At 41.5% G+C, this 25,543-nt stretch overlaps 1 pseudogene; it reads left to right on the forward strand.

Annotated features, from left to right (window-relative positions):
- LOC136837153 (3'-5' RNA helicase YTHDC2-like) overlaps positions 1–25,543 on the forward strand; it is a 1,085,270-nt pseudogene that overhangs the window by 981,820 nt on the left and 77,907 nt on the right.

The raw sequence follows: 25,543 nt of genomic DNA on the forward strand, positions 1-25,543 counted from the left end.
GGAGGCCGAAAACCTGTATATATTCAGAGTTCAAGCATCCACAGGTATCAGGTACATCCTAGCATTTAGTCCACACCAGTTACTGTTTCTCTCCGTGAATTTCTCTCTATTATTTTCCAAATTTCCAACTTTTATTCTCCTAACCAAAGCAGCCCATGATTCACCCCCATGACTTGTCCTAAGCTCCATTCAGTGATCAGAATTAGATTACTCCCACCATAGTGTAAACTAAGGGCTAAGTAATTCTAAATGACCAATTTCCTCCATGGTGTATATTTAAGTTTCATGAGAGAGAAATTCCATGATTTGGAATGCTAACTTGGATTTCTCTTCCAGGAATCCTGTCATTCAGCTCCCACGCTGTCGACCCAGCCTCATAAATCAATTATACTTAGAAGTACTGCCATTTCTGATAAGACGGAGAGTCTGATACGCAGTCCTAGTGGGACTACCCAGTTCCCTTCCCATTGCGCACCAGTGCCGGATCCTTGCAACTCATTTAATCAGCATTAACGGCTTCCTATTTCCAAGACTTAGCTATTTACGGTCTAATAGTGTTTCACATTTTATTTGATTGCCTGCTGGATCATCAGTTTTCAGATAAATTTCATGATTGCTTCATTTGTTAATAAATTCATCAAACAGAACTAGTGACTCATTTCCCATGGCAACATTCCAATCCCTAATCTAGTTCTGATGATTAAGGTAAGTCTCAACTCCTTCCCATTCATTTTTATTACATTCTGGGTGCTCTCAGTTGGCCCTTAAAGACAGTCCATGAAAAAAAACCCATTACATCCTTCCAACAGACTCTGAATGTAAATATATAATATATATATATATATATATATATATATATATATATATATATATATATATATATATATATATATATATATATATATATATATATACATATACATATATATATACATATATATATATATATATATATATATATATATATATATATATATATATATATATATATATATACACACACACATATACATATACATACACATACACATATACATATACATACACATACACATACATACAGTAGAACCCCGGTCCTCGATGCTAATTCGTTCCAGAAGAAGCGTCAAGATTCGATTTAGTCAAATTCTGAGTTAATTTCTCCCATAAGAAATAACTGAAAATGGATTAATCAATTCCTGACCACCAGTCATTACCTCAACCTTACCTTTTTATACAAAACATTACACAAATTAAATTAAATAAGTTCAGAGTTGAATAACTTACCGTATCAGAAGCACTTTTTACATTTTTAAATACATACTGAACCAAAAAAATTGGCCTACGACCATTGCGGCCGTATTACCGATGATAGACCGAGCGCCATAGGCTAGGCTAGGTAGCCTATAGGCACTACCAGAATGTACTGTAACGGGTACATACGAAAACTGTTGTTAATAATGATAACATTGAAAAACAAGCCTGATTATCACATTAAATTAATAATATAATATTTAAAAGCTAAATTACACTTAGAACTGCCTGTTTTGATAGTTTAAACACAAGCAAAACCCTCTAAAAATACTTATACACAAGTATTTTAATAGTTTTATCATAAAAAGTGCATTTAGTCATGAAAATAAAGTAATTAGTGAATATTTCTCAGTGAAAATACTGTGAATGGGCGAATTTTCTGCGAATAATGGGTAAATATGTTCCACAGAGAAATCCGAGAATTTGTGGTTCCGCGAATTGTGAGAGCGCGAATACGGTGGTTTACTATATATAATATATATATATATATATATATATATATATATATATATATATATATATATACTATATATATATAGATAGATAGATAGATATTTAGATGTATATGTAGATATATATAGATATATACAGTAAACCTCCTGTATTCGCGGGGGGTGCGTACCACACCCTTCGCGAATAGCTAAAACCCATGAATACTTAGAGCCCTTCAAAAAACACTTAGAACTGCCTATTTTGATAGTTCAAACACACACAAAACAAACTAAAAATGCTTCTACAGGTATTATCCTACTCGAACATAGCCTAGCCTACACTAGGGTATTCATTACCATGTACAGTACTGTATAAATATATTGTAGCCTAGCCTACACTATAAAATATACTCTTTACATACACGGTAATTATTAATATCAGCTAATTCTGGAGGTTCATGCAAAGTGACTTATAATAATTCAGTACAAAGAGAAATTGAATAACAAACAAGAATTAGTTTAGCCTACACTATGGTATATTGTATACACATACATGGTAGCGTAGTCTACATTATACTGTACTCTATATTCGCATATTGTATTATACAAACGTCAACATAATGAATATGCATCTTTTCCATGGCTCTTTTAAAATGTTATGCCTTAACCCACTGTATCCAATAATATTGTATATATTCTTTATACTGCTTTTGTATTATAAATTGCGATCATAGCGATCATTAATGTTTTGGTTTCGAAATTTTTACATGGTGTTTATTTCACCACATTTAACTCAGTTCAGAGCGCTTTTCTTGCTTCTAGTTAGCATAAATGAACCTCTAGAGTCAAGGTACTTTATTTATAAGGAGCAAGGTTATTTTTCATTATACGAAGTGTTTCTGGGCTCGACCTGTGTCACCCAGTGAAATGGTTCCAATAGCACTATTTCTAGGTATAAATAATTGCTAAATATACCAGAGAAAAAGCTAACTAGAATGGCGGGGTTACCACCCCCGAATCGAACACCTATAATCGGTGTCGGTATACACTAGGGGTGAGCGTATTCCACTATCACAGGCCCTCGTCCAATAGATCTCTCTATTCTCAGATTCCCAAAGTGGGTGTGCCGTTACAAAGCCGTAACCAAAGATACCCACCCGCTCACCCACTAAGCGTCATCACTATACCACAACGTCATTCCAAATTTAGCACTGCAACGAGAACACGTAAAAATTTTTGTGGTGATTGTGTTCTCTATTTTGGCAGCTCATCATGTCTTCCACCGAGATTTTCTCACCATCTAAGTTGAGTACTAATTCTGGTTGGATTATTTTCTTGAGGCATCGTATTTTAGGTTTAACTTAAATATTGATTACCTAAATACAACAGCGCTGCGTCATGTTCAGGCATGTGCTGTATGTTTGCCTCTGCTCGTTTCGACCTTCAATCTCAACTTTTTTTATAAATGATTGAATTCTCCTAGTTTTTATATATATTTACTCCATAGTTTGGAGCTTATTTGGAGAATTTACCGTTTCGCTGGTTGGGGATGAGGTATCGTCATTTGCCTCTTCGCTATCATGAAGGCATGAGGTCCCCCATTTTCTGACAATAGAATTTGGGTCCTTTTATCAGTCTCCCTTCTCCTCCAGCGAACTGGTTCCTTCTCGTTGGCGTAAATTATTTATTCATGATGTTAGCTGTTATGTACAAGCAAGGATGACATATATATTCCTAGATTAAGTTTTGCATACGATTCAGCATCAAGGAGGCCATTTTGGGTACCTTATGTTTACCCAAATGTTACCAAAGATAATGCATATTCTTTGGCCCTCCCTGTCGTCGAGTCAATTTTGTATTCATATTGGTATTAGATATGTTTAATCCTAGGCTACCCCATTTCACGAATGTTTCCTATGATATTTTGTTTGTTTATATACTTGGTAGTTTTATTTCTAATTAAGGTTCTTAGCTAGCCTAACCTACCTAGGCTTAGGCATGACAGTGCTCTTACACGATGTTCAGGCTACCTAACTCTCCCGACCAGTCCATTAGGTTTGGGAGGTGAGGTTAGTCTAGTATATGAGTTCCTTTAGGGTGAGGGGAGGGATCCTCACTTTTTAATTTACCTACTGTCCAAGTTGTTCCAGTTTTGTGAAGGGTGGCTGAGCTAGGACCTAGGTCCTTCTCTCCCCACACCAGTGGCTGAGCTAGGACGTAGGTCCTTCTCTCCCCACACCAGTGGCTGAGCTAGGACGTAGGTCCTTCTCTCCCCACACCAGTGGCATTAACCCTGGCCTTCCTGACTGGTCCAAGAAGCTTTGTTTTTAGAGAGTAGGCTACGATCATTAACTCCATATTCTCGTGTATGTAGCCTAGTTACCGTCCTTTTACCTTATCGATTAGAAATTGGTGACGTCACCTGAGTGTTATCCTCGTAAGAGGGAAGCCGTTCGCTTGCGTTCGGCACCCCCGTTATGTGGTTATAGTCGGCGTCTGGAAGGTGCTACCCACCCGGCCGGTTGCAATTCGCCGGGTTTCCGTCACTTTCTACCTTTCCCATACGGGCGGTGTTTCGTTAGCTCGCTTCTAATGGTTTTACTATTAGTAGCTGGAGCATCGAACATTGTTCCGTGATTGCATGATAACAGTTATGGTATGTTAGTATTTACTTCCCCGCCAGTCTAGTCTGATTTTTCGTTGTTCTTATTCATTTAACCACCCCGGTGGTACGGGTCACGGTTGTTGGCGGTTTCCAATATTTGGTTTCCACCCTGGCTGGTTGGTAAGGGGCCATACATCCCCCCCCTACTCCGCCACAGTGACACCGTCCCCATAAATATAAGACACAATGAGTTTTCAGTGACTATTTACGGCGGAATGTCATAGAGTACCTGTTTATATAACAAGTTAGAACATTCGTCAGTTTAAGCAATAGTTTAGAATTTGCTGCCGGGATCAGTCCCGGAGGGGTTTTGCCTTGTTTCGCTTGTATAATTTTCTAAGCTAAGTTAAAGTATTCTCTTGTCGCCGGACCTATTCCGGCGACTCTTGCTTTAATAATACTCATTTACCATCAATCCAATTACAAATGGTACGTTGTCAGGAACCAGGGTGTCCGGCTGTTCTCCGGCAATCGTGCGGACACGAAGTGTGCCGCTCGCACTCCAGCTGTGCATTGCAGGTTGGGGATGTGACGTTTGGCACCCAGACGGCTGTGAATTCTGTTACACTCTCTACAAACTGGTGTCCGATGAGTCTGTAAGTGATGAGAGCCCGCTAACCTTTAGCCTCTTTCGGTATTGATGCCTCATTTAGAAACATACAAAATGAGGAGTATATTTCGGTAAATCCTACCTTCTTTTCCAGTCTAACCTGTTAATCCGTACCTCTGCGCTGTCGACCCTGAAGACCTGGGTCGGCGGATTTGGGAGGAATGTTGCGTCCGGCAACCCCTATGTGCTCTCGGAGGAGATCTGTAATCTCCTCTACCCTGGTGCTCAGATCTCCGCCCCATTTTCGAGGGAGTTGGTCGCCCCAATCATTGAAAAGATCAGATTGGAAATGCAACCCTCCCGAGACGTCTCCCTGTGCAGAGAGGTGGCAGAGGATGTGGCGGTTATTAACATCCACCTGGAGCCCATGAGTGTAGAAACCCATCAGGTAGAAGGTAGGGTAGTAAGTGAGGCAGGCGAGGTTAGTTTGGTTAATTTTTTTTTTAATTCACCCCCTTTTTTCTTCTTCCTGCTGGTCCGCTGGTATGGTCGCTAGTGTCGTGGCATGCCGCTCAGATGTCGCGAGTTCGCGCCTCTCCCAAGGCGATGAAAAATCACTGGTTCTCTGTCATGATCAGCTTCCTTCCAGGGATTTCCAAACCAGCTAACCTTGGGGACAGATCTCGGTCTGTTATGCCCAAGGTGAAATCTCAGAAAAAGAAGGACTTAACAAAGTCCTCTAAACCTCAAAGGTCTAATCTGCCAGCTCCTCTAAGTCGTCACTGGCCCCCAAACCGGTGGCGCCCACAATTAAGGCTACTCCCCCTTATAAGGGTCGAGGTCCAGAGATTCAAAATCTAAGTCTCCACAACCTGGATTTGATTCTGAGGCCTTTGTCGATCTGCTAATGCAGAAAATCGACTCAAAGGTAGAAGCTAGGCTAAAGGATCTGGTCACAAGCTTACAGCCTTGAAAGAGGAGAGTCAGTGCAGCCATTGGCACAAAGGGTGCAGGTTCAGGAAAGCTTGCTCTCCGGATTCATCCAATCCGGAGCAGCACATCAATCCCATGTTGTCCCGGATTCCTCCAAACTGCCCCCCCTTTGATAAGGGAAACCCGTGGCGACTGGCCTTACATGCCCCCCTGCATAATGGCACATTGACCATCGAAGGTTTAGGCACTCGTCGTCTGGAGGAACTGGAGTTCTTTCCAGCCCACCTAGTCCCCCCCCCCATCCAGGTTTTGCCAGGTTAACGGAAGAAGCCTGGGTTAGGTCTGATAAGGTCCCTAAAGAGACAGTTATTTTCCCAAGGGACCAAGCTCAATCCACCCTGTTGCACGCTGTCACAAGTTGGGAGTGCAGGAACACGAAGCTTACCCCCTTCAAGGGAAGTTTTACGTTGTTCTCCGTTGGTGACGCCATTCCTACCCCTTGCGCTACTAAGTTTACGAAATTGACCCTTCAGGCGCGGCTAGATGGCAAGCCTATGCCTCAACTCCGGGAAACAGATTCTACTTCTCTTCTCTTCCCCGGAGACTCGGAGTGTTGGTTGGGAGCTCCGCAACCTTTATGGTGGGGAAACTCGCTCGAGTGTGCCTCCACCCTATTCAGCGAGCATCTTCCCAGAATTCCGGAAGGTCTGCTCAAAGCTGAATTTGAGGCCAGGTGCAGGTTGAGTCGCTCCCTGCACTCAGTCACCATCTCAGAGGTAACGGCATTATCTTATAATGACGAGCCTCTGTTTCAGTCCTCACGAAGTCCTTATTGGCTTCCTTCCAATCGGATCTTTATGACTTGTGATAGCCAGATAGAACTGCAGGAAACACATCTTCACAGAGGCCACCATCAGGCATGAGCCCAGTAGGCTGGTGAGAAGTTCTATCTGGAGACCTAACCTTTTTCCAAAAGGTGAGGTCAATAATGTTATGGCGGAGGCCACTAGAGCGCACCAAAGTCTCCGCTCTCGTTGGGGCCTTCCTTTCAAGAGGAAATTCTCTGAGACCTCCGGACCTCAACCTAAAGAAAGGAAAAGGTTCAGGAGATTCCAGGGCTTTAAGAGACCTCAAGCTCCAACAGTGCTTCAAGGGGTACCGGTCTCACGGGTTGGCTAGCCTTCTACATCTAAGGGGCAACCTCAGCAGCAGTTCGTACTGATACAGCCAGCTCAGCGTGCTTCCGCTACACCAACTTTCGTGACGTCCCCAGCTTTCAACGCCTTGTTTGAGAGCCGTGGGACATTTCGAGGCTACAATAGACATGCGAGGGGAAGCAGGGTTAGAGCCGCCTACAGAGGTAGCGCAGCATCCAGGTCCCTCTCACATGAAGAGGAGGCCGTGGAATCAGAGGAAGTAGGACCTCCCCAATCAATGAGACACCCCAGGTAGGCGGGAGATTATATCTCTTCAGGGACCGTTGGACCTTCAGCCCGTGGGCCCACAGCATAATCTCAAAAGGTCTGGGATGGAGCTGGAGCAAAGGGCCGCCTCCTCCAGTCAGATTCCATCAACACCCATCCCAAGACTTACAGGACTTAGCAGTAGAACTTCTGCAAAAGAATGCAATAAAGAAGTCAGACACTTGAAATTTCAAGGCCATCTGTTCAGTATTCGGAAGAAGGACTCAGACAAACAATGAGTAATTCTGGACCTGTCCCGTCTCAATTCGTTTATTCAATGCGACAAGTTTCGCATGCTTACAGTCTCGCTGGTACGGACCCTACTTCCTCGTGGGGCCATCACCACCTCTATAGATCTTACAGACCCATATTATCACGTCCCAGTTACGAGAAACTTTTCCCCTTAATTGGGGTTTAGACTAGGAAAACAATCATACTCACTCAGAGTCATGCCATTCGGGCTCAACATAGCGCCCAAAATATTTACCAAACTGGCAGAGACAGTAGTCAAAGAGCTGCGGACCCAAGGGATCATGCTGGCCGCGTATCTGGATGACTGGATAATTTGGGCATCCAATGCCAAAGAATGTCAAAGAGCAACTTATATAGTAATCAACTTCTTGGAGTACCTGGGTTTCCAAATAAACAGAAAGAAATCACGCCTAGTTCTAGCAGCTCGATTTCAGTGGTTAGGAATCCATTGGGACCTAAACACACACAAACTGTCACTGCCACCAGCAAAAAGGAGAGAAATAGCCAAAGCTACCAGACAGTTCCTCAAAACAAAAATGCCTCTTGTCGTACCCAGGAGAGAATTCTGGGCTCTCTTCAGTTCGCCTCAGTAACAGACTTGCTGCTGAAAGCCAAACTGAAGGATATAAACAGAGTATGGCGGAAACGAGCCAACAGGAGGAACAGAGACAAGCTGTCTCTTATCCCACAGGTATTGAGGAAAAGGCTTCGACCTTGGTCGACAGTCAAGAGTTTGTCGGGATCAGTACCTCTCCAGTTTCCCCCTCCTTCACTCGTGATCCATACAGACGCCTCCTTGAGCGGTTGGGAAGGGTATTCCCAACACAAGAAAGTTCAAGGAACGTGGTCGACAGTGTTCCACCAGTTCCATATCAACATTTTAGGGGCAGTGGCAGTGTTTCTAACATTAAAGATACTACGGCCAGCCAGACAGGTTCACATCAGGCTGGTCCTGGACAATACAGTAGTAGTACATTGCCTAAACAGGGGAGGCTCCAAGTTGAGCCATATCAATCAAGTGATGTTTGCAATTTTTCTCCCTAGCAAGGAAACATTGTTGGCACCTGTCAGCCACCCACCTGGCAGGTGTTCGGATTGTCATTGCAGATTCACTGTCCAGGACAACCCCGCTGGAGTCGGAGTGGTCCTTGGACAAGGAGTCGTTCGGGTGGATTTGCCTTCAGGTACCGGGTCTCCAGGTAGACCTGTTTGCCACAGAGAGCAACCACAAACTTCCGTGTTACGTGGCTCCCAATCTGGATCCTTTAGCTTATCCCACAGATGCATTGTCAATCGACTGGAACAGGTGGCAAAGGATCTATCTGTTTCCACCAATAAATTTGTTAATGAAAGTTTTACACAAACTGGGATCATTCAAAGGTCAAGTAGCACTAGTGGCACCCAACTGGCCAATGGGCAGTTGGTTTCCTTTACTACTAGAGTTGAAGCTCACGCACAAACATATCCCCAACCCACAGTTGACACAAGTAGTACAAACTCGGACTGTGTCAGCTTCCTCAAGGATTCTGAATGCCCTATCCTTATGGACTTCATGAAATTTGCAGCACAAAAAGGCGCTAACATTGACCCTCTTAATACATTATTCATAGAATCAGATTAGAAAGAATCTACCCTCAGACAGCTCATGAAATGACCATGAATCTAGCGATCTCTTTCTTCAGATCACTGTTCGAGAAAGGATTGGCCACTAGTACTGTTACTGCAACAAATCTGCCTTAAGAAAAATATTTTTACATGGTTTTAATATTAATCTTACAGACTCCTGTTTTTCGTCAATTCCTAAACCCGTCCACACACGGTCTCCTGGTACTTAAATGACGTACTTAAATTGGTATCAGACACTGATAACAGTTTATGTTCATACCTAAGTCTGTTAAGAAAAACATTATTCTTAGTAAGTCTGGCCTCAGGAGCTAGAATTTCTGAACTGTCTGCTCTTTCTAGAGAGCCCAATCATGTTGATTTCCTCCCGTCAGGTGAAGTTCTGTTATTTCGGGACCCCAGTTTTCTAGCAAAGGACGAAGATCCACAGAATAGATGGTCTCCTTGGAAAATTATTCCTCTTCCACAGGATCTGTCTTTATAGAACATCTAAAAGAACTTCAGGCGCCTTTTTGTTAGGGAAAATGGAGGTAATATTTCCCTAAAGGCTATCAGACAACAAATTCTTTATTTCATTAAACAAGCAAACCCGGAATCAGTACCTCGGGTTCATGATGTTCAAAATGCAAGTGGCCACCTCAACTAACTGTTTCATAATATGAATTTTGTTGACCTTAAAAATATACGGGCTGGAAATCACTAACAGTATTTAAACGCCACTATCTTAAGTCTCTAGAGGCTCTTAAATATTCCATAGTTGCTACAGGAAGTATTGTTCCTCCTGGTCCAGCTCATGATTAATTTATGACTGCCTTGTCCTTTTGATTTGTTATCCTCGTTTACCTGTGGTATAGTCTCTAGCCTTCCTGCCTCGCCTGCTTGCCTTGCGTCTAGCCTTAGGTCAGCTCTGCTTCACAGCCTGACCCATTCATATACTGCAGTTACCTTGTTGTTAGTCATATTTTGTTATCCTTAAGTGTCTTGGTTTGGTTAATTTTATAATTTTAACTGTGTGCCTCTTAGTTTTGAAATTGTGGTTGATCTTATAATTTGGCAGTATTAAAACACAGTGAAGTTTTCTCTAAGTTTTATTTAGCTCCATTAAGTATTCTTTGAGGTGTACCACCAAGCTCTTGTATGGCTGATTCTCTGTTACTATTTCACTGGGTGACACAGGTCAAGCCCAGAAAAGGGATTTTGACAAAGGAAAAATCTATTTCTGGTGGAAGACCTGTGTCACCCAGTGACCCATCCCTGCACTTCTTTCCCACCCGGGTGATATACCAAGCTTGGTGGGTGCTAATTTTGGGATGACGCTGCTGTATCGTGATGACGCTTAGTGGGTGAGCGGGCGGGTATCTTTGGTTACGGCTTTGTAACGGCACACCCAATTTGGGAATTTGAGAATAGAGAGATCTATTGGACGAGGGCCTGTGATAGTGGAATACGCTCACCCCTAGTGTATACCGACACCGATTATAGGTGTTCGATCCGGGGGTGGTAACTCTGGCATTCTAGTTAGCTTTTTCTCTGGTACTGTATATTTAGCAATTATTTATACCTAGAAATAGTGCTATTGGAACCATTTCACTGGGTGACACAGGTCTTCCCCCAGAAATAGATTTTTCCTTTGTCAAAATCCCTTTTTTAAGTCGAAATATAACTGAAATACGTCTTGGTGTGAACTTAATTTATCTATTATTTTCGTTGATAGATGACAATTGACGATGGCCATTTGGGGGTGTTTCTTTTGTGTAAAAAAAATTCAAGCTTCCGTTCGCAATTTTCACTTGATTTCATCTTAATACAAGCTTTACATATTTATTGTTTATCGGCGTAAAATAACAGTAATGTGCTCTTTCATGCCCAGTAGTTTTGACTAAAATACTTTCTCTCCCATTTTAATTAAAATCAAGTTTCATCCGTGTTGCCAATACATGGTAATTTACAGTATAGTCATTAGCAGCTTGAACATTGTTTTCTGAGCTTCAGGTACAACTTGCAGCTTTAATTTAGCAGTATATTTCCTTGACGATCTTTTATCCATACCGAATAAGGGTATAATGTAAAAATATGTCAGTCCTGTTCTACTTAACGTCATTTGTGCCGTTACCTACGGTAATTGTTTATTACCGTACAATGGCTGAAATACCAGGTAAATGGCTGTTGTTATCCGATTCGATTATAAGCAAAACAACAGTTTCTCGTTCGCTTGTTTATGGTTGTACGCCATAAACAAGAGTATAACGTTACTAACAATACTTTTATCATTCTCTTTTACTTTTTTAAGTAGAAGATAGGATAAAGAGATGTAGGAAAAGTTGTCTATTGTAATTTGGTCTCTCTCACTGCGTGATTACACTGCTGCCTGCACCCACTCGAAATTTTAAAATATTTTGAAAATAATATTATCGTATCGGTATTAATTGTGTACCCCATTGTAAAATCGAGTTATCGTAAGGTGAATTATCGTAACTCGAGCATTACCTGAGTATTTTATTAATCTTACCACAAAAAGTACATTTAGTCATGAAAATGAGATGAAAATCCAGTATTTAGTGAATATTTCTCAGTGAAAAATGCTGCGAATGGGCGAATTTTCTGCAAATAATGGGAAGATACATTCCAAAGAGAATTCCACGAATACGTGAGTCCGCGAATAGTGAGAACGCGAATATGGTGGGTTTACTGTATATAGATATATATAGATATACAGTAAATCCCCCGTATTCGCGTTCTCATGATTCGCGGACTCATGCATTAGCGGGTTTCTCTGTGGAACATATATAGCCATAATTCGCAGAAAATTCCCCCTTTCACAGTATTTTTCGCTGAGAATTATTCACTAATTACTGTATTTTCATATAATTTTCATGAATAAATGCACTTTTTGTGATAAAACTACTCGAATACTCAGGTATAAACATTTTTACAGGGCTTTTCTTGTTTTTAAATTATCTCTCGCTGCCTGATTGTACGCTGCTGCCTGTGCCCGCTCGAAATTTTAAAATATTTTGTAAATATTGTGGTATCGGTATTAACTGCTTACCCCATCGAATTATCATAACTGGAGCACTACCTGGGCACTGTACCTGACTATTTTAATACTGTAGTTTTATCACAAAAAGTGCATTTAGTCATGAAAATGAAGTGAAAATACAGTAAGTAGTGAATATTTCTGAGTGAAAAATACCGCAAATAGGTGGATTTTCAGCGAATAATGTGTATATATGTTCCATTGAGAAATCGGCGAATAAGTGAGTCTGCGAATCGTGAGACCGTGAATACGGGGGCTTTACTGTATTGTCAAGTACATTTCTACTTGAAAATTGTGTTCCACAAGGGAGTCTCCATAGTGGCACACTGTTTACTTTAGCAATAAATGATATCAGTAAAAATCTACCTATTGGAATTAAAAGTAACTTGTATATGGATGATTTTGCCATATATTATGCAGCATCTCAAATAAAACATGAAGAATGAATCATTAGTTAAAGCATAATAAAAATAGATAAATGGGCCTCAACTGTAGGCTTTAAAGTATCCATACAAAACACTGAAGCAGTAATGTTCTATAAAAATAAAAAGTGGAAAGAGGGTGAAGAAATAGATTTAAAAATCAGAAATTCTATACCAATTGGCCAAACAGCAAAATTTTTTGGGATTAGTATTTGAAACTCACTTGAACTGGAAAGCCCACATAACATACATGAAAACAAAATGCAAAAGAGCATTAAATCTAATTTAAAAACTATCAAACGCTGCTTAGGGATCTGATAGACATACCCTTACTGTACTGTATAAAGCAACAATGCAGTGTATCATTGATTATGGAAGTGAAATATCTGGCTCAGCATCTGAAGCAATGCTGAAAACATTAGACCCAGTTCACAATGAATACCTTAGAATATGTTCAAGAGCATTTAGGTCATCACCAAAGTCATCTTTACAAGTTGAATGTGGTGAATTACCTCTCTCTCTCCATAGAGTTTGTAACAGTGAAGAGTGCCCTGAGAATTCAGGCAAGTGATTCTCCAACCAAAAAATTATTTGAATTAGGGATGTATTTATTAAAAATCATTTACCATCTTGCCCAATTAGATCTAGAAGATTGTTTGAGTCACTGAATTTAAATATACAGATTCCTTCAGTAGTAAAATTACCTCCTCCTTGGACAATGAATAAAATGAAAATTTACACACACTTAAAATATTTATTAAAGAGTTACTTATGTGCCCCAGGTCACCATAGACAACATGCAGTGGGACATATAATTCAAATAGGTCCACATTACACAATATACACAAAGAGATCTGAGTCTTAATAAGGAGTGGGATATGCTGCAGTGTCCTAAGACAAAACGTATCAGTTTTCTCTACCTGATAATGCCTCAGTGATGTGCAATAGCATCAGCCATAAAAATAATTAAAGAAGCCTTATTTAATAATTTTGATTTATAGCAACTCCTGGAGTGCTATAGAAGCCAGCCAGAGCTACAATCCAAAAAATAATACAGTATTGTACAACATATTAAGTTCTCACTTCATGAATTGTATAATAATGGCAAAAATATTGAAATATGTTGGATCCCTGCCCATCTAGGGATTAAAAGAAATGAAGAGGCTGATAAAGCAGCTAAAGAAGTGGTCCACACAACAGGAGCTAATGTAAAGATCTCTATTAGTGATTATGTAAGAGATTTAAAAACAATCATTGTAAGTAAATGGCAAAGTATATGGAATGAAGAACCTGAAAATGATAAATTAAAACATAAAATCCAGTGTTGGAAAATGAAGTTCACCATATCAGAGAGAGACTCACACAAGTAATTCTGACGTGGCCTCGAATAGGCCATACTCCTTTGACACATGGACACTTAATGAACGGTCCACATGCCCCTCCTCCCAGATGCCCTGAGTGCAAAGTGTTGATAACAGTCAAACATATATTGTGTGAATGCCTAAAATATAACCTGCAGCAATTTATCAAATTTTGGAAGTTGATCAATGAAGGAAATTTTGTCAGTCTTCTAAATTTTCAGTAATACCAACTTTAACCCGTAAGGGATGACATAATTTATAAATGTGCAGCGCTCCAGACCGGGGAAACTTTGAGGTCGGCAAAATAAAAAAAAAAATCACATCAGTGGAAAGAGAATGATGCGTACATTCACACTGTATAAATAAAAAAATTCTAAAAAATTTTCCCTACCTTCCACGAGAAGTTGAAAATGACTATTTACAACCCCTTGTGGGGCCTCATTTACAAGACAGTTGTAAATTTTACCAACTTATATATGTTTTTTCTAATAAATAAATTTATCGTATTTTGTAAAATTATTATTACTGCTCACACAATATCAAAACAGATAAGAAATAAAAGCAGTAACAAATTTTTGCATATTTGTCATAAAATATTCACATAAATTTACGAGAAGGAAGATTCAGCAACTTTTTTTTACTTTTACATGCTTTTTCTAATGTTTCTTTGCAATTTTCTTTGTAAAATTACATTTACAACCGACATACTATCGTAAAAGACAAAAACAAAAAACAACAGCAACCCCTTCGTATATTTACAAGCAAATTTACAAAAAGACTCATGAGAGAGAGAGAGATGCAGTACTTTCCCCCTTGAAGTCACAAGCATTACTGATATTGGCCTAACTCTCATGTCTGTATAAAAGTTGCCATTAGTGAATTTATAGCATATAGAAGTATTGGCACCTTTGTTTCAAATCATTATTACCATAACAGTGTGCGTAATTCTGCTTCACACTGAAGCTCAATCCGTCCACCTCCCCAAACCTGTTTTACTTCACACTGAAGCTTAATCCGTCCACTAAGGGTTAATGTTCATGAGGAGCTGTGATTTAATTGATAAAATATAAAAATAAGTAAATAATAAAAATACGAAAACCCTTAGGCATCTGATGAATTTTAAAACGACTAAATTTTAAAATTTTACTAAACTTATTCTGAATTTTAATACTGTATACCTTTTTAGTGAGTATATATGGAAACATGAGTATGAATGTATTTATTGTGTGAGTGTGTTCCAGTATGAGAGCGTATGCCTTTGTGCAGTTTTTAATTTCATTTTCATTCATTCATCACCATAGCGAATTACCTATTTGGTCCCTGTGGCCTAGACCTGTCATTTCATCCAAATCCTTCAGGCCAGCCCTTTGAGAGCTGATAGTCAGTTCAGTGGTCTGGTACAACTGTTTTAATAATAATAATTGAATATGTCTGTGTGTAGGTCCATTTTCATTTTTATCAGATTTGAGGGATCTAACACATAAATGTGTGGATTTATATTCTTCTTGGTCCAATAGCAGCTGCTGGCCAAGTTGTATTACTGCCTAATAAAAAAAAAAGCATGGGCCTGATTGCAGACTCATCCTCCTTATCCTAATGTTCTTAAGCCATCCTTCTCTGATCCATAGGGATAGGTCTCAAGTTCTAGCACCCATTCCTCACTTGATAAGTATCACCATTTTTGTGTTTCTAGGATTGTGTTAATTGAAAGTGCAGACAGTGACCTTACTAGCAAGGCTCTTGTCCAGTAATGACCCCTTGCTAATCCAAAGACCTCTGTTGGATGCAGTTCTTTCTAGCAAGTGTCACTGGCCACATATGGTACCTCTACAAGTACTTAATACCTAAGGGAAATTTTTTCACCATTACCAAAATTCATTTGTTTTGCTACCCCTCCTGTTTGCAGCCAGTTAACAGTTTGTAGATAATGACCAGTTCCACCAGTGGCGGTGCTGAGGGAGCCAGATACATACTTGAACAATTGGAAGCCAGACCTCTTCTTTGTCTGAGTTGGAGGCGTGTCTGGAGACTGCACTACTGTACTGTGATCCAGGCTAATGTAGTAATAGTTTTGTATATGAAAAACTGTATTTTATTGAAAATTACATTTGTACCTACTTACTCTTCCTTAGCAACCACTGAGGGCCTGGTGTAAAAGAGGTACATGTATTTCAGTCTCAGTCCATGCAGTTTCGGACTTCTTATGTAACCTGTCAAAGACCTGTCTCAGTCAAAGATTCTTGGCAGTGGAGTGAGTACTTTACTGTATCTCTTTATTTCATATCACAAGCAGATTCTGTACCTCTCAATTAGTAGTCTTGGGGCCTTGACCTCCTGATTTCTTTCCATCAAATTGATATTTGAACCCCATAAGTAGTGGAGTTTTATTACACCAAAATTCCCTCCCCCTCTCCACAGTCTCACTGTCTACGGGTGACAGCACTAGGAATTACTGGATTAGCAGTTGAGAAACATCTGTCCACCAAGCACTGTACTCACCTACCTGAGTAATTCTTTGGGAGAATTTTTGTCTGAACTTTGTGTGGGAGCAGATGACAAACAAATTGATACTTTAAGTAATTTAATATGTTTGTATTAAATGAATGAATTTTGTTGTTAAAAGTTATATTTTTGACATGAGTGTATCATTTGTTTGTTTGTGGAAGGCAATCAATATCAGTTTTCCAAATTGTAGGAAACTTCAACAGTAAAGCAAGTAATGGCAGTAACAACAGTGCTGAAGGAGGAAGCAATACAACAAAATCAAGATACTTCATTATTAAAGCAGCAATGTATAAGCAGTTAGAAGCTTCTTATCAAACAGGATTATGGGCCTTTACTCACAACACTGAAAGAAAGATATTGCAAGCCACTCAGGTAAGAACATAAAAAAAAAATTACGATGTGATTTTGTGTCAATTATATGAAAATGGCCTTTTTTGTTCTGTTATTTTCTGTGTGGAATTGACTTGCAAATTTTTGCAAAATTTATATATATATAACAATTGAACTTAGGCTTTTGAAAAAGTGTTATCAGAAGAATAGTGTTCAGAATGTGGGGACTCTTGCATGTTAGAAAGGCAGTCAAAAGTCTGTACTCTGTTGTTTGCTATTACTGATGTGTGAGGATTTCTTTTTTCTTCAGAAAAAATAATAATCTTTGCAATAATAGTTAGCCATAAGTTTCAAGAACTCTTGCAGACTCAGGCAGAAAAAATATTGTGCTTGCATTATGATAATGATCTCTCTCTCTCTCTCTCTCTCTCTCTCTCTCTCTCTCTCTCTCTCTCTCTCTCTCTCTCTCAGATTTGATGCTTGTCTTTAGAAAAATAAATATCTTATGCAAGGCCTTGTCATTATGGTTAGTAATTAAGACTGATCTGTACATGTTGACTACAGAATGGTTCATTTTCCATTTCAATTTCTGCTAAAACTTTGGTCCACTTACCCTGTGAGTTTGTGTAGTAAAAACCATCCTCTTATAGATTAATTATTGTATGGTCTTAGTGTACTGAACTGCTTCCTAAATTCAAGTTACCTTAGTTTCTAGTAAACTAGTGAATGTGGTAGCATCATTAGGTGTTCTTTATCACTTTTGGTGACCCCATGTTGGGATTACCATCAAGTGTGTGCTTTGCATTGTAGATGTTACTAAAGGCTCATTGCAAAGTACCTTCATCCTCAACCAGCATTACTTTCTGCCATTTACTTTTCAAATGTTCCCTTTGGTTTTGTCACTTTTTAACTTTACTTCACTGCAGTTTTCTCTTTTCCTGTAAGAACAAGCCCTTCAACAGTCCTTGTGAAAGTTTGAAATTAGTATCCTTTTTTTTATTTAGTCACCATTGAGAGCACACCATCCTCTTCACTGCTCCCTGGTTGCTGATTTTTATGTAAGTAACTTACCAAATAATTACTGAGCTATTAGTTTCTACTTTATGCGACAGCTCAAAATATAAATATCGCAGTAGAGCTGTTTTGTTTTGGGTGTAGGTAGCTTGCCCCACCCACTTTCGGGGAAGTATAGGCACAACACTGCTAAAGAGCTCAGTTCGTTTCTGCCAGTCAATGACTAAACATTGGTTGTTGAGCAGCTGTTTGGATTCGTTTTTTCACCAGATGGTTTGATTTTCTCTTCATTTGGTGAAGTACAGTATTTTGTATTTTTGGTACTGCGCTAATCTTAATTAGCTTAGCTACTATTCTGGTCTTTTCCAATTGTGACTTTCCCTATATTGACTTTGTTTTTGACCTATTATGTCAGACTCTAGCTTGTCTAGTGTTAGGTACTGCAGTAAAGGCTGCGAGACCAGACTCATGTCGGCTAAATATGACAGCCACACCATTTGTTGTTCTTGTAGAGAGCAAGTTTGCTCACCAGACCTCAAGTGTGACGAATGTAAAGACTGGGATAAAGGGAAGTGGAAGATTTTGAATTCTCATTTGGAAAAACTTGCACGTGACAGACTGAGGATAACTGCTAGGGCTGAAGCTAGAGAATTATCCTCTAGTCAGAATAATTCTCCGAAAGTAGATGTTGCTGATTTACCTGAAACTTCAACACCTGTGACTGCCTTTTCTCCTATCTCCAGTCCTCCGACTTTTCCAGTTACTCCGATCCCTGACTCCCATTCTTCTGACCCCAATGCCATTGCCAAGAAGCATGTGTGGATTGAAAGTTTGATCTTTTGGTTAATACCATTTACCAGATTGGGAATTCGGTTAGAGTCCTGATGGACATATTCAACAGTGTTGGTGTTGGTGCAAGTGCAGTGTTATTAGAGGGGATGGCTACTCTTCCCACCAATGCTCTTAGATCAAGGTCCCTGCTAAACTCCCCTTACTCACCTGGGAGGAAGCAAACTGGCACTCCAAGGGAGGTCGGTAGGGTTTGCCTACGGGTATGGCTTCCTCAACTGTAAGTCCCAGGACTTGGTGGACTGCCACTGGAAAGGTGTCCACTTGGATGTGCGTGTTTGTCATCAAGTGACTCGGACTCTAACGGGACCAAAAAGCTCAGACAGCGCTATTCTAGTGTATCAAGGCCATTGAAAAGGCCTGGCTCCTCAGTGGAAGATGACTCGCCTCCTCTCCGTAAGTGAGCTATGGAGAGGGCTCACAGTCCACTCCCCTCTTGCAGTTTTTTTTTGGGAGTCTCCTAGTTAAGCTCCTCATGTTCCTTTAGTGTCCACTGAGTGCCAAAAGTCCAAGCACCCACTGTCAAGCGCCCAGTGTGTGATGGTCCTGTGTGCGTGGGTGCCCAGTGTCCGAGCGTCCAGTGTATGAGCATTCAGCCTCTAAGCACACATCATATGAGCACCCAGTGTCCAAGCACCCATTGTATGAGCGCCCAGTGTCCGAGCGCCCATTGTATGAGCACCCAGTGTCCAAGCATCCAGTGCATGAGCGCCCATCGTCCAAGTGCCCGGAGTCTGAGCACCCAGTATATGAGCACCCAGTGTCTGAGCGCCCATCGTATGAGCGCGCAGTGTCTGAGTGTCCATTGTCCGCAAAACGCTTCGCATCTATTAAGTGTCCACTGTCCGATCGTTCAGTGTGTGAGCGCCTAGTGTCCGAGCGTCCCATTTCTGTGAGCACTACTGTTGAAGCACGTCCACCTGCTGTCAAGCGTTCAGTGCCCCAGGTAGGACAGCCAGTATCTAGCATAACAGGTGCAATTTCTGTTATTGAGGATCTGTCTTTGGCGCCTATTCGATGTTGGTTCGACAACATTTTGAGCTTCCTTCAGAAGCCAGCTTCAGTGTCACAGGACCTTCCAGACCCTCCTATGTTGCCTATTTCCTCGTAGGTGGAACCCTTGGATGAGGAACAACTGACAACAAATTATTCGGCACTTTGAGATTCTTTTTAGTATGTTTTACCTGTCTTTATTCTCTCCGGCAACACCATCTTCTCTGGGTTCTGCTTTCGTGATGTGTCAACCTGCTGGGACTCCCAGGCTGCCTCAGATGGTGCTTTCATCTTCCTCCAGGAAAGCTTTGGCCCGCATTGACAACTGGTTGTCAGAGAAGAGTGATGTGGGCAAAGCAGTGTTTTGTATGGCCCCTTCTCGGTTAATACGACAGAAGTATATGTAGTACTCCACTGGGGAAGCTCCTTTCTTGGGAGTATTTGCCTCCTCTCAAGGTGACTTCTCCAGCCTCATCAATGTGACACATCGTTTGGCATTTTCCTCAGCTAAGATTTTGTTCACTGCTTCGGAGTTGGGCCACCTCATCAAGGACCTATTCAAGGTTTTCGAGGTCCTAAGTTTCCTCGATTGGACTGTAGGGGCTTTGGCAAAAAAGGTCGAAGATTGCGCCATTCTTCAGGAGACCTTCACTGCAGATTGGTTAGGGGTGCTTTCATGCGCCGACAGAGCAGTGAGAGATGGCGCCAATGAGTCGGCAACCATTTTTACAACGGGTTCTGAAGAAGCAGGACTTACGGTGCTCATTCACTACTAGAGGGGTCACTCCCTCCCAGCAATCGTCCCTCCTGTTCGCTGCGGTAGAGAAGACTATCCTGTTCCCTGTGGTAGAGAAGACTATCCTGTTCCCTCAAGCAACCCTGGAATGAGTGACGGCCAAACTTCAAAAGCGGTGAACTCAAGACCCGCTTGTGCAGTCCACCAAGAGGACTAGTGTTCCAGCATGAGCTCCTCCGACTTCTACTGCTGTTAGGATGGCCTCCCCTCTGTCTCAGCAGCCCTTTTGAGGAAGCAGAGGCCACTTTCAATCCCAGCCACAGACCAATCTCCAGTCAGTATGACCTTCCAAGAAACCTTCCAAGAACCCTGTCCTCCGTGTCCCTGTGGGAGCAAGGCTCCTCCATTTTTGGAGCAGATGGAAGGCCAGGAGCATAGAACCTCGAGTTCTAAAAGCGTTGAAAGAGGGCTATGCGATCCTTTTCAGGGAGAAACCTCCCTTAGCAACCTCACCCATCAACTTGACAGCCTACTTGATAGGCTCGGAGAGGTTTTCGGCCCTGTCTAGAGAAGTATCAGCCCTACTCGAGAAGCCTCAGCCCTACTCGAGAAGGATCAGCCCCACTTGAGAAGCAAGCTGTGGAGGTAGTCGAAGATCTAAGCACAGAGGGGTTCTACAACTGCCTTTTCGTCGTTCCAAAGTCATCGGGAGGATGGAGACCTGTCCTGGACATCATTGCTCTGAACTTCTTCGTTCAAACAACAAAGTTCGGAATGGAAACAAACCAGTCAGTCCTGTCAGCCATCCATTAGGGAGACTGGATGGTGACATGCAGGACGCATACATCCATGTTCCAGTATACCCGAACTCTAGGAAGTATCTGAGGTTCGTATTCCAGGACAGGGTCTTGCAGTTTCGGGCACTGTGCTTCAGTCTATTCACAGACCCTCAAGTTTTTACCTGTGTTCTCACCCCTCTAGTGAAGTGGCTCCATCTAATGGGAATGAATGTATGTCTGTGTTGAGAGAACTGGCTCCTATGCTCTCCCTCGAGATCCCAGTGCACGGAAGAATCTTCAGAAGACGCTCCAACTTGCCCAGGATTTGGGGCTTTTAATCAATTTCAAGAAATCCCAGCTAGTTGCCACTCAATCGATTCTTTATTTGGTGCTGAAGATCAATTCTCTGAATTTTTGGGTTTTTCCATCCCAGCAAAGAATCCAGAACTGCCTCAGGAAAGGTTGAGACTTCATCTCTCACCTGTCCTGCTTAGCCAACGAGTGGATGAGCCTCCTGAGAACACTCTTCCATTAAGAAATTTGTACCATTGGGGAGAGTACACACCAGAGTGTTGCAGTTCATCCTTAGGGCCAGCTGGTTCAGGAAGAACTTCCCAGACTCGTCTTCCCCATCACTCCCGAAATCAAGGAGGACCTTTGGTGGTGGCTGGTAGAGGATAGATTCTCAACAGGAAAGTCACTGTTTCCACTGAGCCCCAACCTAACGTTGTATTTAGATTTATCAGATCTGGGTTGGGGGCCTCTACTCAATGACATGGAAGTTTCCGGAACATAGTCTCCAGCCAAAAGGAACCTTCATATAAACGTGAAGGAGTTGAAGGCAATACACGTAGCACTTCAGTTCTTCGCAGCAGAAACCTTCAACAGGACAGTGGCGGTCCATTTGGACAGCACGACCGCACCAGCCTGCATTAGGAACCAAGGGGGCGACACATCTCTTTTCGCTTTACAAAGCAGCCAAGGACGTCCTCTTATCGGAGCAAGACAGCAGTACCAGCGTTGTGACCTGCTTCATTCAGGGCAAGGGGAACATCCTTTCAGACGAATTAAGTTGCAGCAAACAGGTTCTACTGTTGGAGTAGACACTGAATCCACAGGTGTGCACTGACCTGTGGAAACGGTGGGGAAAGCCGCCGATAGACCATTTTGCAATTTCAAGAAGCCATCGTCTCCCTCTGTTTTGTTCCCCAACTCCGGATCCTCAGGCATGGGCGACAGATGCCATGCTGAGGATTGGTCAGAGCGAGATGTTTATGCCTTTCCTCTGTTCAGCATGGTGAGGGAAGTGCTGAAGAAATTCATCACCCACAACAACACTTAGATAACCCTACTAGCTCCTTTTTGGCCACACAAAGAATGGTTCCCAGATCTTCTTGGCCTTGTAGTAGATTTCCCAAGACTATTACCTCAGAGGAAAAATCCTTCAAACAGCCTCATTTTCACCGTTTTCATTAAGGCTTATCCACTCTTGCTCTGACAGGCTTCAGACTGTCTGGGAGCTTGTCAGAGTGCAAGGTTTTTCAAGAAAGGCTGCAGAAACAATTGCGAAATTTAGGGGCCGATCTTCTGCTGCAGTCTACGAGGCTAAGTGGGCAGTCTTTCAAGGTTGGTGCCAAGAGCATAATATCTCCTCTTCTCAAATGTCTTTAGCCCAAATTTCAGACTTTTTACTCTTTCTGAGTTCTTTGAAAGGATTGGCTACATCCACCTTCAAAGGATACAGGGCGATGTTGAATTCTGTATTTAAACATAGCGGAGTAGACCTGTCTTCAGATCCAGATATTAGTAATTTGATTAAATTGTTGAATATGTCTAAACGAGAGAAATCTACCTAAGTCTCGTGGAACTTGGATGTAGTTCTTAAATAGCTTTTGGGCCCTCCATTTGAACCCTTGGACTCGTCCTTGCTAAGGGATTTGACAAGGAACCTTATTTTTAATGGCCTTAGATACAGCCGAAAGAGTTAGTGAATTACATGCCCTTGATAAGAAGGTAGGTTTTTCTCAAGGGAGTGCAGTATGCTCTCAGACCTTAGGATTCTTGGCAAAGAATGAAGACCCTTCTAACCCCTGGCCACGTTTGTTTACAGTCAAGAGCTTGACTGATATCTGGGGCCCGACAGATCAGGAGAGAGTGCTCTGCTCAGTAAGAGCACTGCAGGTATACTTGGAGAAAACTAAATGAATTAGAGGTTCCTCACAGAATCTCTGGTGTTCGGTTGAGGATCCTGGACGTCCGTTATCCAAAAATGCCTTAATTTTCTTTTTAAGGACCATGATTTCTGAATCACACTCAAGAGTTCAGGACGATATCCTGCCTTTATGTAAAGTTAAGGCCCATGAAATAAGGGCAGTTGCCACCTCGCTGGCCTTCAAATGTAATCTCTCTCTCTCCGCGATCTTGCAGTTCACATATTGGAGATGCAAGTCAGTTTGTGCTATGTTTTACCTTCGTGATATTGAAACAGTGTATGAAAAATGCAGTACATTAGGCCCATTCTTCGCAGCTGGCATGGTATTGGGCAACAAAGGATAGGAGGAATGCCTTCGATTTCCTCTATTCACTCTCCTTGAGTAAGGATTGTTGTGTTTTCTTGGGAAGTCGGGGGTCACTGTGTTGTGAGTGCCCACCAGTCATTGGTTTTTATGGTTTGGTTGGATTAAATTTTATTGTGGTGTAGGGTAAAATTTATCTGATCATATTTTGGCAACGTGCGATGTACTCCTATGTTGCAAAGCCCCCACTAGATTAGAGGCGATTCTTGGCTCTACTGCCATGCCACTACAGATCTAGAGGAGCTCTGACCAGAGGTAGTATCTACCCGATGTAGCTCCCTCACCAGGTAAGGTTACAACAAGCATTTCACGATGCTAGCTAATTTTCTATTTCAAATTCATCTCCATCTCTGGGTGTTTTTGTGTAGTACATGTCCATGTATCCCACCTCCTTTCAATGTGGGATTCAGCTATTTAATTATTTGGTAAGGTACTTATATAAAATGACACTTTTATAATAAAATTTTATTTATACTTACCAAATAATTACATGGTAGGAGCCGTCCCTCCTCCCCTCTTGTGGACATGGGGCATAAACGAATTGAGCTCTTTAACTGTGTTGTACCTATTCTTCCCTGAAAGTGGGCGTGGTAAGCTACCTACACCCAAAACAAAAGAGAACTACTGCAATTTTTAAATTTTGAGCTGCCTCATAAAGTAGAAACTAAGCTATGTAATTATTTGGTAAGTATATATAAAAGGGATTTTGACGAAGGAAAAATCTATTTCTGAGGGAGGCCCCGTGTCACCCGGTGAAATTCCATTCTAACTCGAATTTCTAGGTATAAATATTGCTAAATATACCAGAGAAAAAAAAGCTTTCAGGAATGCTGGAGTTACTACCCCAGATCGAAGCGTCTTCTAATGAAGACGCCGGTATAACCGAGGGTGAGTGAAAGAATCACAACCACAGAGCCACACTCGATAGACATCCCCATGTCAAGATCCCCGGGAAGAGCGAGGGGGCCGTGCCAGCGCCCATGCTCACCCCCCCCACGCGGCGACTCCAGCGCCATCTGAACTCATTCCAGACTAGCACCACCCCAGGCTTGGCATGAGCAAGTAGGGGGCAAACCTGCTTGGGAGGGTCACCGGGTGACACGGGCCTCCCTCAGAAATAGATTTTTCCTTTGTCAAAATCCCTTTTCTGAGCTCAGCCCCGTGTCAGCCGGTGAAATAGTGACAGAGAATCATGCCAAGACTGCAAAGCTACAACAGAAAACGAAAGGTGATCAGAACAAAAACACATGCTATGAAAAAATAGATTTAATTACGATATCTCATCAAGGAAAATTAGATTTAATAACAGGTAAGTACGGGTGGAACAACACACACCCAATTGTATAAAGACACCATGAATATGTAAACTTAAGTCTAAGAACAAAGTGGAATGATAAAATTACAATGTAATTAGGGGTGAAATAAAAGACCCCCTTAACATAATAGTATAAACATGAAATACAAACTTAAATCTAAGAACAATGAGATATATACAAAATCAGGAATTGAGGTACATGAAACAAAATAAAAACCGCTCCAGTACTTCTACCTTAATCTAAACTCACAGCATATTAAAATCCGACCAACAAGACAGATAATAACCAGGAAATACTAACATCGATTATGAGGAGCAAGGCAGTGAGGCATGATTGAACCAGAAAGGCAGGCAGAGAAATAAATGAGGCAGGCGGGCGGGGGGGGGGGAAAGGAAAAGGATAAGGATAATTAAGG

The sequence above is a fragment of the Macrobrachium rosenbergii genome, chromosome 58 (genome assembly GCF_040412425.1).
Source record: "Macrobrachium rosenbergii isolate ZJJX-2024 chromosome 58, ASM4041242v1, whole genome shotgun sequence".
Lineage (NCBI taxonomy): Eukaryota > Metazoa > Arthropoda > Malacostraca > Decapoda > Palaemonidae > Macrobrachium > Macrobrachium rosenbergii.